The sequence below is a fragment of the Cetorhinus maximus genome, chromosome 6 (genome assembly GCF_964194155.1).
Source record: "Cetorhinus maximus chromosome 6, sCetMax3.hap1.1, whole genome shotgun sequence".
Classification (NCBI taxonomy): Eukaryota; Metazoa; Chordata; class Chondrichthyes; order Lamniformes; family Cetorhinidae; genus Cetorhinus; species Cetorhinus maximus.
The window spans coordinates 123,939,300-123,957,478 of record NC_135884.1 but is presented as its reverse complement, the minus strand read 5'-3'; the positions used below and the strand labels follow the sequence as shown (position 1 = coordinate 123,957,478).

Sequence of the window (18,179 nt, the reverse complement as noted above, 5' to 3'; positions counted from 1 at the left end):
CGGATCCACAGCCCTTCAATTTAGTTAAGATATAGATTAGCCATAAATAACTGAATGGCAGGAACAGTTACATAGGGCTGAATGGCCTATGCCTGTTCCTTGTAAGCATTGAACCTTATGTAAAATGGTCATTGAGCCACCTATTCCCTATCATGCAGACATATACATTCCCAGAAAAAGTCCATTCTATGGTCTCCATTTTTGCAACCTTAAACACCAATTCCTTGAAGGTAACAGTTGAAATTGAGCCACAAATTTCTTCTAATCATTTTGCAAATTCAAGAAAAGTGTCTACTCCTCCTTGACAGTGAACTGGATAGATAAATGCAGTGCTACGACCTACCAATAGGTCCAGACAACTGCCTCTTTAAATGCAACAATGTTTAAATCAGACACTTTCTGCATGTCCCCTGGACAAAATTATTAATTGTTGTTAAATTTCCACCAGAATAAATGCCAATTAAAAGTCATTAAAATAGCCTTGTATCTCTATTAAATCTTCATCAGCTTCCATTGCAGCTGTCATGTCTTGTTAGGGATTCACAATCCAAAGGCTCCACTACTAATTCTGCCATTTAATTAGACTGTACATTAGTAAAAACAATTTTATTTCTACCAGCTTAAATGCAGATTATGTTATACACACACAGCAAACTGTGAAACATAATAGATGTCACATGTTGCAGGACAAAAATGCACAGGATTAGGGTATGCACACGACTCACACAATAAATGTCAAAAGCTGGCAACACAACATGTTCCACGCGCTACTTGTGGATATTTTCTCTTACATAGGCCGGAGCTTTAAGACAAAGCCATAAGTTTTAACTTTTACTTTTTAATACTTAAACCTACACTGATATATTTTTATTCTAGTGATTTACCTTTTCTTCTGTTCAGCGTAATAATTAATGGTATTGGAAGATGAAATTTTTCTCCATGATACCCAGATGTTTCTGTGGGCAATTATTTCCTCCATCAGTTATCTTCAAGAGAGGCAACTATATTTTACCAAGTAAGTTAAAGGAATTTGGCTCCGTGATGTGCAATGAGCAGAAAATGGAGTTCACTTATGTCCAGTTTGCTTTATAACTTAAATTTGTTATACTTCCTTTAAGCAAATTATTCATTCAGGACATAAGTACGGTTACAGTTCCAGGCAGAGCACAGTATTTCCAAAACTAAGCGTTAATATTCAAAATGGAAAATTCATGATCATATTCCAAATAAATTGATACATGATAAATCAAATGGCATAACAGCAATAAAACAAATTGGTATTTAATTCACCGCAACTCTGAATGTGCGTACAGTAAACAATTGAAATGGATTGTAAGTAATGATGCAGATTAGAATGAGTCTTGCTGGGAAATTGCGCACTTCAAAATTAAGTGAAACTGACTAGATTTTTTAAAAACCTTTGCATCACAGCTATTAATGATTGGCTAACAATAAGAAAAAGACTGCAGCAAATTTGAAATAAAAACTGAAAATTACGGTGTACAACGCCACTGTATACAGAAAAAATGGGTTAATGATTTGGATGTACCTTTTCATCAGAACTGGAAGGTAGGAAATTGAAATGTCCTTTTTATAAGGCTGAGTAAATTGAAAGGGGGACACAAACGGCAAGATGGAAAAGTATCAAAAGATGGCCAATGTCAAAAGAAATTGACAATGCTCCTAACAAGTGGACATATCAAGAACCAAATGATACGTCAAGACAGGTAGTTACTTTGGATTTTTAACACATTTTATGCACAATCTTCTTTCCCTTGTTGTTTTCTAGTTTTTCTACTACCCTCATACCTATTCCAACCACCTACCACCTACACTTCATTCAACTTTGAACCTTTTCAACAACAAGGTACAAGAATGGGAATAGTTATTGCACCGTCAGGCACACGTTGCTTAGGATTTCTATCTGGGAAAGTAGTGAGCAGCTCGTGTCCCAGCTCTCTTTTCATCTCTTCCTAATCATATTGACATTTTTATCTCCTTCCCTCTTCAATTCAGCCTGGCATTCCTCTTTCCCCGTCCAACTCAGTAAAGCTGGCATTCTCCTTCCAATCCTCTCCCATTGTTAAAACTAGTATTGTTTCCTCCCCTCCAGGATTTATCCTGGCATTCTTTGCCATGACACCGCATCCCAGTTCACAGTGGCATGCTCTCGCCCTCAGCCAATGCTGCACTCTTCTTCCTCACTACAAAGCAGTACCAATGTCTCCCCACTTGGTTGTTGAAAGTGCCTTTCCAACTTCTACCCCTTTCTCCCTTCCGTTCATCATCGTTTCCTTCTTCTATCTATTGCTATTTATTCCCATTAAATTCTCTATTTCACTCCCATCCACTTCCCTCCTACTGATACCCTTTGTAATGCATTCTCTGATATGTAGAAAATACTAGCCTTTGAAAAGATAGCTTTCCATCATTTGTGAAAGATAACATCAATTGATATGATTCTGACTGTAGTTTATTTTGGTATGTAAATTCTTGGCTTTTGGAAGGTTTAATTCTACACCTTATAACTGTTAAGAACATAAGAAATAGGAGCAGGAGTAGGCCATTTGGCCCCTCAAGCCTGCCCCGCCATTCAATAAGATCATGGATGATCTGCCCCAGGCCTCAACTCCTCTTTTGTGCCAGCTACTCTGCTACATCTAAAACTGTGTAAAACTGTCTGTCAGTTCAGTAACTACATAAGGTCCAAATGCTTACCCATGCCAAATTAAGGAGAAAAAAGTACACAAATTGAATTATAAAGTTTCTGGGTCATTTTTTGATAATGGGGGCCCCAAAGCTGCAGGGTTGTAATGTTCTACATCAAAATCTCTGATTTATGGACAGGGGGAGTTTAAAGTTATAATCAGAACAGTAATTCATCATTGAGGCAGAAAGATTTCAGCTGTTACCACCTTGGCAGCTGGTAATGAATGAGTTTATTTCTCTAGCTGTGTGCTTCAAATACGACGCTCTACAAACATTCAAATCACAGTGGAGTGCTGATAACTAGAATCATCTGCTGGGATAATTTCCATCAATTCAAGATAAAAATGACTGAATTTTTACACCACAGACCAATTAACCATTCACTGAAATTCAATCAAAAACAATTCTTTGAAACAGAATTTTTAGATAACAACAGAGCCAACATTACTATTTTTCTAAAGAAAAGAGAAGGCTAGATTTTTCATAATGGCTAAGCCTTAATGAAATGCAGGGACATGTGGTTTTCAACTGTGTGACTTCATTTTATATTTGCCAAACAGCAAGCAAGTCACTTAGCCATTGGAACTGTTAAAAAATTCATTGTCCAGCAATGGAGTGTGAAAATGTCTAGGGAAAAGAAGAATATTACTGTGAAGTAACATCACAGGGCATACTTACTAATGAAGCAAACTACTTATACCAAAAATTATGCATTGTCAGATCATATTAGCTAGGAAAGAGCAAGTATGATATTCAAACTGAGTCATTACTTACAACATACATGGCATGTTTCAGGACAGAATATACTGCAGGAAGCAATTTTCTTTGTGTGGAACAACATACTGTATCCCAGTGCCCAAGAAAACTCTCATAGGAGGCACAGGTGCAGCCCCCATATTTTAAAAAAACTCTCTCCATGTCAACGATCAATAGTTCATTTGCTGGGGAAGGAGGAGCCAGAAAAACCTGTGTCAGAACTACAGCGATCGGACGAGAAGAAAGAATCACAGTATAAGTGATGTAATTCAAACCATTAAGTACCCAAATAGCTAACTGTTTATGAACTGACAAGAACATGACTCTTATCTTGCTGTAAAAACTCTTGAAAAAGTTACACTTGTTGAATGAGATGTAACTGGGTTTATAAACTGTGAACTAACTTCACAGTTACTTGAGATTACCCTCTGTGATCCTGAAAAGCTAATCTTAAAATTTGTGTCATGTGTGGACAAATCATTTTCTCAAATAATAGTCAAGAGGAGTTGCCCTGGGGGTTCTCAACATCAACTCCACCCTCCATGAAATCTCATGGCATCAGGTCAAACATGGGCAAGGAAACCTCCGAGTGATAACCGTGTACTGCCCATTCCGCTCCCCCACTCAGTTGATGAATCAGTACTCCCCCATGTTGAACACTTGGAGTAAGCAAGGAGGGTGACGGGGGCACAGAATGAACTCTGGGTGAGGGACTTCAATGTCCATGATGAAGGGTGGCTCGGTAGCACCACTACAGACCGAGCTGGCATAGTCCAAAGGACATAGCTGCTAGACTGGGCCTGCGGCAGGTGGTGAGGGAACCAACAGGAGGGAAAAACATGCTTGGCCTTATCCTCACCAACCTGTCTTCTGCAGATGCATCTGTCTATGATAGTATCAGTAGGAGTGACCACCGCACAGTCCTTGTGGAGACGAAGTCCCATCTTCACACTGAGGATACCCTCCATCGTGTTGTGTGGCACTACCACCAGGCTAAATGGGATAGATTTCGAACAGATCTAGCAAATCAAAATTGGGTATCCATGTGGTGCTGTGAGCTATCAGCAACAACAGAATTGTACTCAAACATAATCTGTAACCTCATGGCCCAGCATTTTCCCCACTCTATCATTAACACCAAGGCAGGGGATCAACTCTGGTTCAATGAAGAGAGCAGGAAGGCATGCCAGGAGCAACACCAGGCATTCTTAAAAATGAGGTGTCAACCTGGTGAAGCTACAAGACAGGACTACTTATGTGCCAAACAGCATAAGCAACAAGTGATAGACAGAGCTAAGCAATTCCACAACCAACAGATCAGATCTAAGCTCTGCAGTCCTGCCACATCCAGCTGCGAATGGTGATGGGCAATTAAAAAACTCACTGGAAGAGGAGGATCCACAAATATCCCCATCCTCAATGATGGGGGAGCCCAGCACAGCAGTGCAAAGATAAGGCTGACGCATTCACAGCAATCTTTAGCCAAAAGTGCCGAGTGGATGATCCATCTCGGCCTCCGCCAGGAGGTCCGCAGCATCACAAATGCCAGTCTTCAGCCAGTTCAATTCACTCCATGTATGATGAAGAAATGGCTGAAGGTACTGAATACTGCAAAGGCCATGGGCCCTGGCAATATTCCGGCAATAGTATTGAAGACTTGTGCTTCAGTACTTGCCACGCTCCTAACCAAGCTGTTCTAGTATAGCTACAACACAGGCATCTACCCAGCAATGTGGAAAATTGCCCAGGTATGTCCTGTACACAAAAAATAGGACAAATCCAACCCGGCCAATTACTGCCCCATCAATCTACTCTCAAACATCAGTAAAGTGATGGAAGGTGTCATCAACAGTGTTATCAAACGGCACTTGCTTAGCAATAACCTGCTCACTGTCGCTCACTTTGGGGTCCGTCAGGGTCACTCAATTTCTGACCTCATTACAGCATTGGTTCAAACATGGACAAAAGAGCTGAACTCCAGAGGTGAGGTGACAGTGACTCCTTTGACATCAAGGCCGCATTTGACTGAGTCTGGCATCAAGGAGCCCTAGCAAAACTGGAGTCACTAGGAATCAGGGGGTAAATGCTCTGCTGGTTGGAGTCATACCTAGCACAAAGGAAGGTGGTTGTGGTTGTTGGAGGTAAATCATCTCAGTTCCAGGATATCACTGCAGGAGGCCCAACCATCTTCAGCTGTTTCATCAAATGATCTTATTTCCATCATAAGGTCAGAAGTAGGGACGTTCACTGATGATTGCATGATATTCAGCACCATTCGTGACTCCTCAGAGGCTGAAGCTGTCCATGCCCAAATGCAGCAAGACCTGGATAATATCTAGGCTTGGATATTAGCAAGTGGCAAGTAACATTGGTGCCACACAAATGCCAGGTGATGACCATCTCCAACAAGACAGAATCTAACCATCAACCTTTGACATTCAATGGTATAACCATCGCTGAATCCCCTAGTACCAACATCCTGGAGGTTACCATTGTGACTGAAGTACAATAATTTTCACAATATTTTTCTGGTTTATTGTGAAGTAGGTTTATGGGGGTAAGTACAGTTGGGTCTGTGTGATTTAATTACATTTGAAGTCATCAAAAGAAGCTCGGTGCTGGGCATGCTAATGAATAAACATGGGTGGTGGCTTAGCATGTAAGGTGTGAAGGGGATTGGCATTTTTAGATAAATGAAGGGATTTTTGGGTTTCAAAGGGATCTTAGTCTGTTTACAACGAGCCAGATAAGCAGGGCTAACGAATGTGTTTATTTCTCCCAAAGGTTACTGATATTATTGCCAACATTTAAGTTTTTATATTATGAGGAAGATACAGTTTCAACAGCATATGAAACAATAGAATTTACATATTATAAAGAGAGAAACATATATAAAGGAGAATGAAAGCCTATGTGGGAGGTAGGCCAAGTAAGATCTAACAGGAATGTGTGAGAAAGCCTTAAATGAAGCCTCCAGCCATGTGTGTTTGAGTCTGCTATGTAACGAAACTGAAGTTACGCAAAAGCCATTTGGAATTCCACTGTCAAGTGGGTATTGTGTTAACTTGCTGGTTCTGTTTTAAATCTAAATTTTATTTTGGACCATTGCCTTAAAGGGGATGTAACTGGGGGTCAGGTTAATTAGGAATTTTAGGAGTTATCATAGTAGTAAGTAATTGTAGTCTTATGTATGCGCTTGAAGTATTTTATATTTTGTTATTAAATATTTTAATTTAATTTTTTAAATCTATAAAGGTCTTGGTGGACTTATTACTTCTGAATTCAGTGCACACATCTTCCCATAATAAATACAAATTGAAAACTGTTGTGATTGGGCGACCAAGTTTCCTTTGTGGATTTGGTCCACCTGGCATACATCATTTGCCACGTCATAACACCACTGACCAGAAACTGAACTAGCCATAGCCATATAAATACTGCGGATATAACAGCAGGTCAGAGGCCAGGAATCCTGCAGCAAGTATCTCACCTTCTGACTCCCCAAATCTTGTCCACGATCTACAAGGCACAAGTCATGAGTGCGATGGAAAACTCTCCACTTGCCTGGATGAGTGCAGCCCCAACAACACTCAAAGTTTGACACCATCCAGGGCAAAGCAGCCTGCTTGATTGGCACCTCTTCTACAAACATTCACTCCCTCCACCACTGACGAACAGTGGTAACAGTGTGTACTATCTACAAAATGCACTGCAGAAACTCACCAAGGCTCCTTAGGCAGCACCTTTCAAACCTACGACCTCTGCCATCTAGAAGGACAAGGGCAGCAGATACATGGGAACACCACCACCTGGAAGTTCCCCTCCAAGTCACTCACCATCCTGATTTGGAAATATATCGCTGTTCCTTCACTGTCTCTGGGTCAAAATCCTGGAACTCCCTCCCTAACAGCACTGTGGGTGTACCTACACCAGAGGGACTGCAGCAGTTCAAGAAGGAAGCTCACCACCACCTTCTCAAGGGCAATTAGGGATGGGCAATAAGTGCTGGCCTAGCCAGCGACATCCACATCCTGTAAATGAATTTTTAAAAAAGATTGTTTCTCCAAGTGATTCAAAAAATGTCGAAGATGAATTATGGGACCCGAGTTGAAACTTCACAGCAATCTATGACAAAATACTTATTTTTAATATCAGAAACAGGTGCTATTTTAGAGGACACAAATCAAAAGGGAAGACATGAAAAACCTGTGCTTGAAAAGTTCAATTTCATTACCGTTATAAAAAAAAATTGGTAATTGGTAAAGTAAAGCAAACTTTCACATTAAAACTATTACTCCACGAAACTCCAGGGTCTAGTTATATGAAATCGAGTTCAATTAATCAAATTTGCCAGCTCAACTGGCCCATGATTCCTAAGTGTCCACTAATTTAAATATAAAACGTAAACCACTGATGTTGGTGTAGGTGATTACCATTTTGGTATGTGAAAAAAAAAGTTATTCAAATTAAATCAATGCGTTATACTTTATTTAATGAAATATTTCTACAAGGATGTTTGAACCACAATCATAACGTTTTAAAAGCCATCAAATTCATAGTTTTCAGCATCCGATGCAAAGAGTTCACTGGATTCATCCTGAATCCCTTTGCCAAAGCATCATCATAAGGATCCCATTCTGGATCAGATGTGGTGCTTTCGATTTCATAATCGTCCTTCCACAACAAATCATCTCCCTCTCCATCCATTGACTTGGATATGCCACATTTTTTGAACAACTGATGACAGTTTATTCATTAATTGATGTCAAAACCACAAAACATCAAGCAGGGTATTTTCATATTTCCATTCCTTGTGAATGTTTCCTTCTCCAACAACCGTTCACCTATTCCATTCGGCACAAACTTGATCCTTAAATATCTTGTTGAGGCACACATCCAAAGGTTGAATGACAGACATTAGACCCCACCATTATAACTGCAACTTGGGTGTTATTTTGTCGCAAGTGGCTCTTGATCTCATTGGTTATATGGGATCTGCACATGTCCCACACTAATAAACTGCATTCTTTGTGAAGGACACCTATTCCGCACGTGATTAATCCAAAGCTTCACTCCAACCTCATCAATCCAACCATTGTCATGGACATGCACAAAAACTCCTGCAGGGAACCTGATATATGATATGGTTTTACATTTGAAAATTACCATAGGCTTTAATTTCATTCTGTCAGTCATGCAGCCTTGTACAATCATGAATCTTGTCTTCTCACGTCCTATGGTTTTCACTAAAACTCCTTTTGAACCTTTCCACTCCAGAGTTTGGTTGCTGCGCATACTGAAATTCACAGGCTTTTCATCCATGTTGCCAATGTGACTATGGGTACTTGTGTTTTTGCCACTGTTGATGAATCACTGGAAACTGGTCATTTTCGCATCGAGGTCTCCTGGTAGTCTTTGAGAGATCTCAGTATTCTGTCGCCACACTGGACATTTGTGTACCATAAAGCAGCTGTGACAACTAGCTGTTGCTCTGAAGTCTTTGCTGCACTCAGGGTTTGATTTGGGCCACTTAAGTGCATATATATGCATTGAATTTCTGGTGACAATGTAACCATTCTGACTATTTGAGGACCCATTCTGATACATGCATCTCAAGATCAGGCCAGTGGCTGATTCCTGTTCTCATCGCACATTTCGCCTTGGGCATCTTTGTTAGAGCAGATTCCTTATTCTTCCATTCATGTGCTAGTTTTTCACTAACGCTGAATTCCCTTGCTGCAGCACAGTTATTTGATGAGTTAGCAAACATTATGACTTTTAGCTTGAAACCAGCCCAATACTTCATTCTTTTGGCAGGAGGATCTATTTTGTTCACCACATGCAGTGTGCTGTGTGTGGACATGTCTTCAACTTCCGCGCATCTTCTTGGCAATGCAGCCCGTATCACCTGCTTGATCCCATGCGCCAACTTATAAGGTAAGTCTAACCCTAAACATGTACTGGGGTTGAAAAATTGAGGCCGGCTCCTAATGCATTTATTAGCTGAAAAGTGGAAGGTCTAATTAAGTGCAGAGTATAGACCTAAATTTGCATTTTGGCACCAAAAAAGAGATAGTCTTATATACTGGGTCAAGTTAGCGCCATGATCTACAGTACTATGCACAGTTCTGGTCCATATTATAAAAATAATACAGAGGCAGTTGGGAAGGTGCCAAGATTTAGAAAAATGAGACCAGAACTGAGAGTTTGTAACAATCAGGATAGACTGAATAGATTGGGTACATTTTTCCAGAAAAGAGAGGAATGAGGGTGACTTAATAGTAGTGTTTAATAGAGTAGATATAGTGAAGATGGTTCACATGTTGGGTAGTTCAAAACTAGGGACCATAAAGAAAATAGTCACTAATAAATCCAAAAGGGGATTCAGGAGATATTTCTTGACCCAAGAAATGATTCGAAAGTGGAACTTACTACCACATGGAACAGTTGAGGTGAACAGCATAGATGCCTTTAAGAAGAAGCTAAATAAGAAGAAGGGAGAAAGGAATAGGAGGTGGTGCACGTAGGCTTAGATGAAGCCTTAGATGGAACATTATCATTGACAGAGACCAGTAAGACTAATAACCTGTTTCTATATATTCTCCTCAGGTATTCCTGTTGCATTTTCACCATCTTCAAAAGCAAAATATTTTTAAGACTCTCTAGAATTCTGTCACAAATAGAAGATGTCCCCTTTGTTTACAAGTGGTTCCACCCCTTCTTTAGCAATCCTCTTGCTCCTGCTCATAAACAGCCTTGCTTACGTCCCCTTCTTTGCTACTCAGCCATGCTTACCTCTTTCAACAGTATTAGACAAGCACAGACCCCTGCCCCTGCACCATTTCTGCCCACAAATTTCCATCTTATGTCAGTCATAACATACTTAAAACACCTCCCAGTATTGTAACTCCATGACTACTGCAAACCTCTCCAAATTGGTCCATTGTACAGTGATCAGAGAGAAGCAGACAGATGAGTACTCTTCCCAGATATACAGGAAACTGCTATTTACTAACAGCAGGTGAGCAGAGAAGCAATAAGAATGCATTCTCCTCTTTTCAATTGAAGTTGCACATCTGAACACTCTTTCTACTGACTGTTTTTCTCTTCTTTACATTTCAACTAGATTACCACAGGTAATTAAGGAAACAGCCTTAACAAGTCCTAGGATGTAGTCTAGCATCAAATGTTGAAACTACAAAGCATATCTTATGATTTCACTCCTGTTAATTTCTTAGACAAATGATGGAACCATCTCCCAATGGGTCAGTAAATTTACCTATTAAGCAGCTGAGCTCAGAAAAATAAAATTTCCTAATCTTTAGTGAATTAGCTGCTTGGTAACAGAGTTGCTTCAACTGGCCTCGGTGCCCCTGCATTAGGTAAGGTTCTTGTTCCTGCCCATAATCACTATGAAGCAATGGCTGCTGTATGAGCACATACGAATACCAGATAAGTAAAAGACAAGGCTCAGTTGAGACACACTCAACCCTCCCACGCACCCCTCCCTCCTCCGTTTGAATAAGCCACTGGCTATCGCTGTCAAGGCTTAAAAATAAATGGCACTTGGATCAAAAAAAAATCCCTGTAGAACTGCATTCAGTTAGGTGGGTGGTTAGTTGTATGGATAATGGTCCACAATTTGCAGAGTTTACCAAGGTCTGGAGTTTTAGGCACATGGACCTCACTGCCTCACTACTCAAGGTCCAATGGCAAAGCTGAGAATGCTGGCAAGACTGTGAATTGACGTTATGTAAAACGCAAGGAGTTCAAAGTGTCTAGATCTGTTAGGTTGGCGCAAGAAGCCATGTGAAGGTATAGGTACAAGTGCTGCACAGTGACTTGGGTCATAGGTGTGAGACACTTTTTCCTGTAGTGGGAACACTCCTACAGCCTACATATAAATTGAATGCATTAACTTTGTTTCTCTCTCTGCGGATGCTGCCAGACCTGCTGAGTATTTCCAGCACTTTCTGTTTTTTATCTCAGATTTCCAGCATCTGCAGTAATTTATTTTCATCCTCCAACCTAGATATTCAATTGAGGAAGACATCCATGTGTTTTCTGGCATGAAATAATGTGAGTAGTATGGCAATGACAGAAACGCTAAGCCATTTCATGAAATATACTGGTGACGTGTGCAGATGAAGCTCCGTGGCTGGAGTATCTGTATGCCGGAACAGGCACACATATGGGGGTCTTAGAGGTTAAATAATGTACAAGGCAAGGACCTCAGCAGATCGCAAAAATCACCGTCAGTTGACTTATGTTGATGAAGCATCTGTAAGCAAAACTCCTAAGATTAAGGACGCTTTTGAAAGGTAGGTCCCCAGTGGTCCTCTTCTACAGTCTCCAAAAAAAAACTACAGAACCTGGTAGTTAAGAATCATTCACCAATTGCAGATCTGGAAGATAGCATCAGCCTCCATCTCAACTGAAAGGACTATTGTGTCAATACCTCTTTAAACAGTAGGCATAGCCATAAGTATCAATATTTTATTACATATATAAAATGAGAAGTAAACAGAGTAAGTTCTAGAAGCTATAAGTGTTTGCTGCTCAACAAATCTCTCAGAAGGGAGAGAACCAAAGAATCACCTGATGAATCACATGAGAAATCTTATCAATCAGATACTGCACAATTGCAACCGATGTACATCTCGCAAATGTACACCCCTCAAAGAGCAAAGACTATACTATTTCAGTTCAAAAGAGAAAAACACATGCATAGCAGTGTATCGTGGTGTACCCCAAAGATGCGCTGGGGAAACCCCCCCAGAAGTTCCCAGATAAGGAGTGTACAGCAATTGCCCGGGAAATTCAAACTTCTGATGGGCAATTTCCCTGCACTGAGAACCATCCGAAAATGCGATTTAAATCACAAACTTCAATTGCTTCTGACTGTATTGCAGCAATAGTTATCCAGAAATAGATAGAAGAATTGTATTGCAGCAATAGTTATCCAGAAATAGATAGAAGAATTAAAACCATCTGGCTTCTGGGTAACTATAGCACTGACCTACCCGGCTCCCCCACGGGAATCCCTCGAGACCCCACCCCACCTCCCGGGACTACACCCTCCCCCCTCCCCACCAACTCCCCACTGGACTACCCTTCTGGGACTCCCTCCACCACTGCACACCCCCACCCCCCCCCACCCCGAGTCTATACCCCATGACCCCCCCCGCCCCCACAGGACTCCCGACTCCACCCACCAAAGGCCGATACATGACTACCCCAACCCCCCAGGGCCCAGGACCCACTGCCCACCATTCCCCCAGCACCACCACCCCCCCCCCCACCCCCACCCCCCCACCCCGCCCCGAATGCACCTCTCCCCCCCCCAAGGCCCGACTCCCAACCATCTCCCACACCCCTCCAGGCCCGCCTTCCAACTACCCCCTAACCCTCCCAGGCCCACCTCTCGATTACCCGCCCATAGGCCCGCCTCCCAACTACCCCTACCCCACCAAAAGCCTATCCACTTAACTTATACATTTACATTCTCCCTGACTTGTCAAAGGCCTTTAAACTCAGCTCGACCTTTAAACTTACCTGCGCCATATAAAAGGGGCTGTGGCTTACCAACCTTCAACTGAACTGCCCTCATCTATATGCCGCAGGAGTGCGCTGCACTGCCCAGACCTTGCTTGGCCTGAGTTGGAAGGTTGTACAAGTTAGGATCGCCTGGATTTCCAGGTAAGTAATTTTGCACAGAGTGGCAATCCGAATCAATTGCCACTCTATCAGAAGTTACAGCCCAAAAATGCAGCAAAGAATTTGGGAGGTAAAGTTTGGGTTGGGGGGGGTTTTCTAGGATAGGAAAGAGGTAATACTCAAGAGTTCCCCTACAAAATAAATATTTCCCTCTTCCACTGATTTCTCAGGAAAGGAATAAAGGAACATTAGGCATACCTGCAACTTAGTTATAATACCCTCCACACTTTCAATATCATTGCTTATTTTCACTATTGCAGGCTTATATTCTGGGCTCTTATTGGGCAGTCAGCCTACATAAGATATATGGCACTGAAACAGGCCATCCAGTGCATGCCCATGTTTATGCTTCACTCGAGCCTCTTCCCATCTTTCCTGATCTAAATCTACCATCATAACACTGTATTCTCTCCTCCCTCATATGCTTGCCTAGCTTCAACCATTCCCTATGGTAGTGAGTTCCACATTCTCAGCACTCTTTGGATGAGGAAGTACCTTCTGAATTTCTTTTTTGGATTTCTTGGTGACTACATAATATTGATGGCCTCTAGTTACATTTTTCCCACAAGTGGAAACATTCTCTCAGTATCCACTCTATCAAATCCTTTCACGATTTTAAAAACCTCTATTAGGTCGCCCCTCAGCCTTCTTTTTTTCAGGAGAAAAGAGACCCAGCCTATCAATCCTTTACTGAAAATGTATACCCATGCATTTCTGATATCATCCTTGTAAATATTCTCTGCACCCTCTCAAGTGCCTCTATATGCGTTCTATAATATGGTGACCAGAGCTGCAAACAATACTCTAAGTGTGGTCTGACCAAGGTTCAATATGGGTTTGACAAAACTTCCCTACTTTTCAATTCTAGGCATTCCAAGCTCCTAGTTATATTTTTTTAATGGCCTTACTAACCCTGTGGCACAGCTTTTAATGATTGGTGTGTTTGTACTTCAAGATCCCTTTGTTCCTCTACCCCCCCCTCCCCGAGGCTTGCATCTTCCAAATAATAAGTGACCTCCCTATTCTTCCTACCTAAATGTATTACCTCAGATTTTTCTGTGTGAACTTTATTTGCCAACTGTTTGCCCATTCTAATGGTTTGTAGTCCTCCTCAGCGATGACTACCGGCCCCAATTTGTTGTCATCTGCAAATTTAGAAAACACTTTTGATTCCCAAGTCCAAATTATTAATGTAAATTGTGAACAGCAGTAGTGCCAGCACTGACCCTTGTGGAGTACCTCTTCCCACATTCGGCCACTCTGCCTAACTACCCTTTCCTGCCACTACTTTTACCAGGCGTTTAAGTTGCCAGGAATAGGGAGAACAGTTAGAAAACACATCAACATGTTTACCTGTCCTGCCACTGTTGTCACTGAATAAATTGTTCTATGTCGATCAGAACACAACAAAGTGCCGGAGCTCTGCACAAAACCGGTCTTGTTTCGACTTCTTGCTCACCGTGTGGGGGGGGGGGGGGCGCGCACACCCGCGACTGCAGCGCGCGCCACCCACCTGCTCGCTCCCAAAAGGAGTTTTTCGGTCTCAAACCTTGATTCGTCAACACAGAATGGGAGTGAAATAAACTATGAGATGTGTGCAAGGAGATAAAAATGCTAGATTAATGTTCATGCCTCATCATTTAAATTCTAAACTTCTATGTCTCTTGGCTGCCGGCACCAGGTGTCAATTTGCACGAGCTGTCAAGGTGAGGTCGCCTCTCAATTTTGTAGACCACAGTCACAACGAGACGACCGACAAATTCCTCCAAGACCAAAAACCTTGGCATTATTGTTAACAAATACAATCACTTCAAAGTTACTTGGAACTTGGGTTTTTTTTTAATCGTAAAAGAAATCTTGCAATTTTCAAAGAAATGCATCCCAAGAAAATGCGATGGGGAGAGTGCTCAGCAAAGTTCCATGATCTCCTAATAAGAAACAGATACTGACGGCTTCCAGCCATAGAAAAAGCGAAAACTATTTCAAAGCTCTCCAGTTGCATTAATGGACTGCTGATGTTTAAAGACGTGCTGACACCAATTCATTCATATTTTTCAACACAATTCTCTATGTAGCTGCCGACTCAGAACATTGTGCATGTTTCACCAATAATAATGTATTGAAACTAACCAGTTCAATCGGGCTGCTAGAACGCGTTTAAATGAAAATAGATGCCTGGTGCAAATAATTGAAAATTGTGCTTCGTCTGAGCGTTAACTACTCTCAAAATAGTGATGGATCAACAGTAAACGTCTTAATTTTGTAATATCCCTAATTCTAAAGGCTTCAGAGTGCAAAAGTATGTAAAATAAAACTTGCGCATTATTTAATTTTCTCAAGTTTATGGCCAGCAATGAACTCCTAACTTTTCCAAATTCCAAGCCAAGCTAGTTCGATTTCTGATTCTCTTATGAAATTGCACAAAACAGCAATGTTTACAATAGTTATCAATCACTCACCCTCTCGCCACCCAGAATGGTTCTCAGTGAAGAACGATTCGAGAGGTTAAAGTAACATGTGGAGCTATGGATGGATGTATCTATCTTCTTTGCAAATTATGTGAGAAGATTCCGCATTGTCGTTCTCCGCAGCAGCACTTCACAAAAACTCAGAGAAATCTCTCCGCCCTCACACTTTGTTAACTCTCTGTGTGCCAAAAAGCTTTTGTCCTCCTCTTCCGCTTTGGTGTCAATTTCTATTTAGTGGGGTAATCAATTCGAACATTTTATTCACCTGCAGTTTCTTGCATGCTATTATTTTTTTAAATATTGCCCGAAATATTGAAACGTCCATATTCTCATGTTTCAACTTGGTAGATTGTTGAAACAGCCATCATCCCACAGACCATATCAAGTGGTCGTGCACAGCTTAAGCTATAATTATGGGTTTAATATTATGGCTCCGAAAGTACACGGGGCCATTCATCCCGGTGTTGCACTCTAAAACGGGAGGACCCCATCCTCCACCATCCATGACCAGAATACGTGGGAATCTGCTGATTTAAATATTGTATCCTCTGGCGTTTCTTTCCTGCAATTGCCTATAACATCAAAGTTATCTTGTGGCATAGGTGGGAGCTACTGCTACAGTCTACAAGAAGTGGTTGAAAATTGCCAAGAAGTTTAGGGAAGCTTTGGGTTAGTACAGTGGTGAACTTTTTCGTAAGAGGGGTCACTGTTATTGCTAGTTTATGAGATGTTATGGCACTTATAAATAATATCTTACATTGGAGAAGCAGGCAGAGGCATCCAGAAAAAGGAATAGAGCATTGGAAAGATGCAGAAAAGAAGAACACAACATTTTAATGAGACAACCATTCATCACTCCTGGGTGAAATGCTGAAATAGAAAGGCTGCTAAGTGCCATGTGGAGAGTCATACAGTTTTATGGAATAGCTGACTTCCTTAAGGTTTGTGCTGCTATCAATAATGTCTACATTGCATTGGTGGTGCTCAAAGAGCACCCAGTTATGTGAACAGAAAATTATTCAATTCCCTCAATACCCAAATAGTCCATGATACCACATGGTGATTTATATGCCTGATGGGCAATAAATGCTGGCCTAACCAGCGAAACCCACATCCCTTGAAAGAATAAAAAAAGTCAAAGATTCCTTGTTTTCATCAAAAAGCAGGATATTGCAGATGGTGGAAATCTGAAATAAAAACAGAAAATGCTGCCAATGTTCAGCAGGCCAGGCAGCATCTGTGGAGAGAGAATCAGAGGTAATGTTTCAATCAATGACCTTTCATCAGAACTGGAAGATGTTAGGGAATGAACAGTTGTTAAGCAAGTGCACAGTCAGGGGAAGTGGAGATGGGTGGGTGGAGATCGGAGGAATGGAGTGCAGAAAGAATGAAAGGGTCTATGATAGGGTGGAGGGCGGGAGTGATTCACAGACAAAAATAATTATGCCTTTGTTTAAAATTTCCAGCATCCACAGTATTTTGTGTTACTGTAATTAGTTGTTGAATTCGCAAAGCTCGGGTAGACGAGGGCAGTGCTGCCAGGTGGCAGAGTGCCAAGCAGGGAATGGCTGCACTGGCACATTTACCAGTAACAGAGCAACACTGGCACTAACCAGGACTGCTACTGGTGCATGTGCCAGCGCAGCCATTCCCTGCTTGGCACTATGGACATGAAGTTCTTCCCTGTCCTTCAAGTTGTTCAGGTAGGATGCTGAAACGACAATTCTCTGTGCAACTCGGAGATCAAATCAGCCGCCATGCAAAAACAACAATGTTTCCTGGATCAATCCTTACACTGGCCCTCTTCAACATACATGCAAGTGACAGTTCTTGGCATATGCTGATGACTTGGTTCTGGCTTTCTAGGTTAAAGAATTCCAGGACATTGAGAAAACACTCATTGAAGATCTATGTTCTCTGGAAGCCTACTTCAGAAAATGGAGTCTTCGACCAAATACTGCCAAGACCAGGCCAGTGATCAAGGGGGAATTTGGAAGTGCAAATATTAAGGGATATGCGGATAGCGTAGGAAGATAGAATTGAGGTAGAAGACCAACCATGATCATATTGAATGATGGAGTAGGCTCAAAGAACCAAATGACCTACTCCTGGTCCTATTTCTTCTGTTCAAAGTGCACTTTTGCTGCTTGGAAAGGTTGGGCGGGGATTTCCCGTATGCTCCAAATTAGATATCCAGAATACTGATGATGTGCCCTTCACTACTTTGCCATTCAGATAGGGCTACATCTTGATGTAACTGAGGATACATCCCTGGTCCAATGGATCTTCAACAATATGGAGCAGATAATCAGGATGGCATGTATTCAGAGAAATCTTCACTAATGTGGTATTTCTTTGCCAAGGATGGAAGAAAGAATAAAGAACATAAATCGAAAAGAAAGGCCGCAGTAACTGAACTGAACTGAACTCAAGCAATCTTTTCTGTTTTTGAAAAAAGATTGAATTTGACACAGTTTGACTGCTCCTCCTCCACTTGCAAATAGAGAGACATTCCCTCAATCCACTATT

General features: G+C 41.5%; 1 protein-coding gene across 9 annotated transcripts in view; it reads right to left on the bottom strand.

Annotated features, from left to right (window-relative positions):
* The window catches only part of znf469 (zinc finger protein 469), a 1,056,360-nt gene extending 1,040,590 nt beyond the window's left edge, over positions 1 to 15,770 (bottom strand). For 7 of the 9 annotated variants that reach the window (XR_013576938.1, XR_013576939.1, XR_013576940.1 and 4 more), the window contains exon 1: positions 15,642 to 15,770. The gene's annotated coding sequence lies outside the window, so the exon portion shown is untranslated. Of the gene's footprint in view, positions 1 to 14,535; positions 14,644 to 15,641 lie in introns of those variants that run through there. The other 2 variants (XR_013576943.1, XM_078544424.1) reach the window with 1 other exon arrangement.
* Positions 15,771 to 18,179: the final 2,409 nt, after the last annotated feature.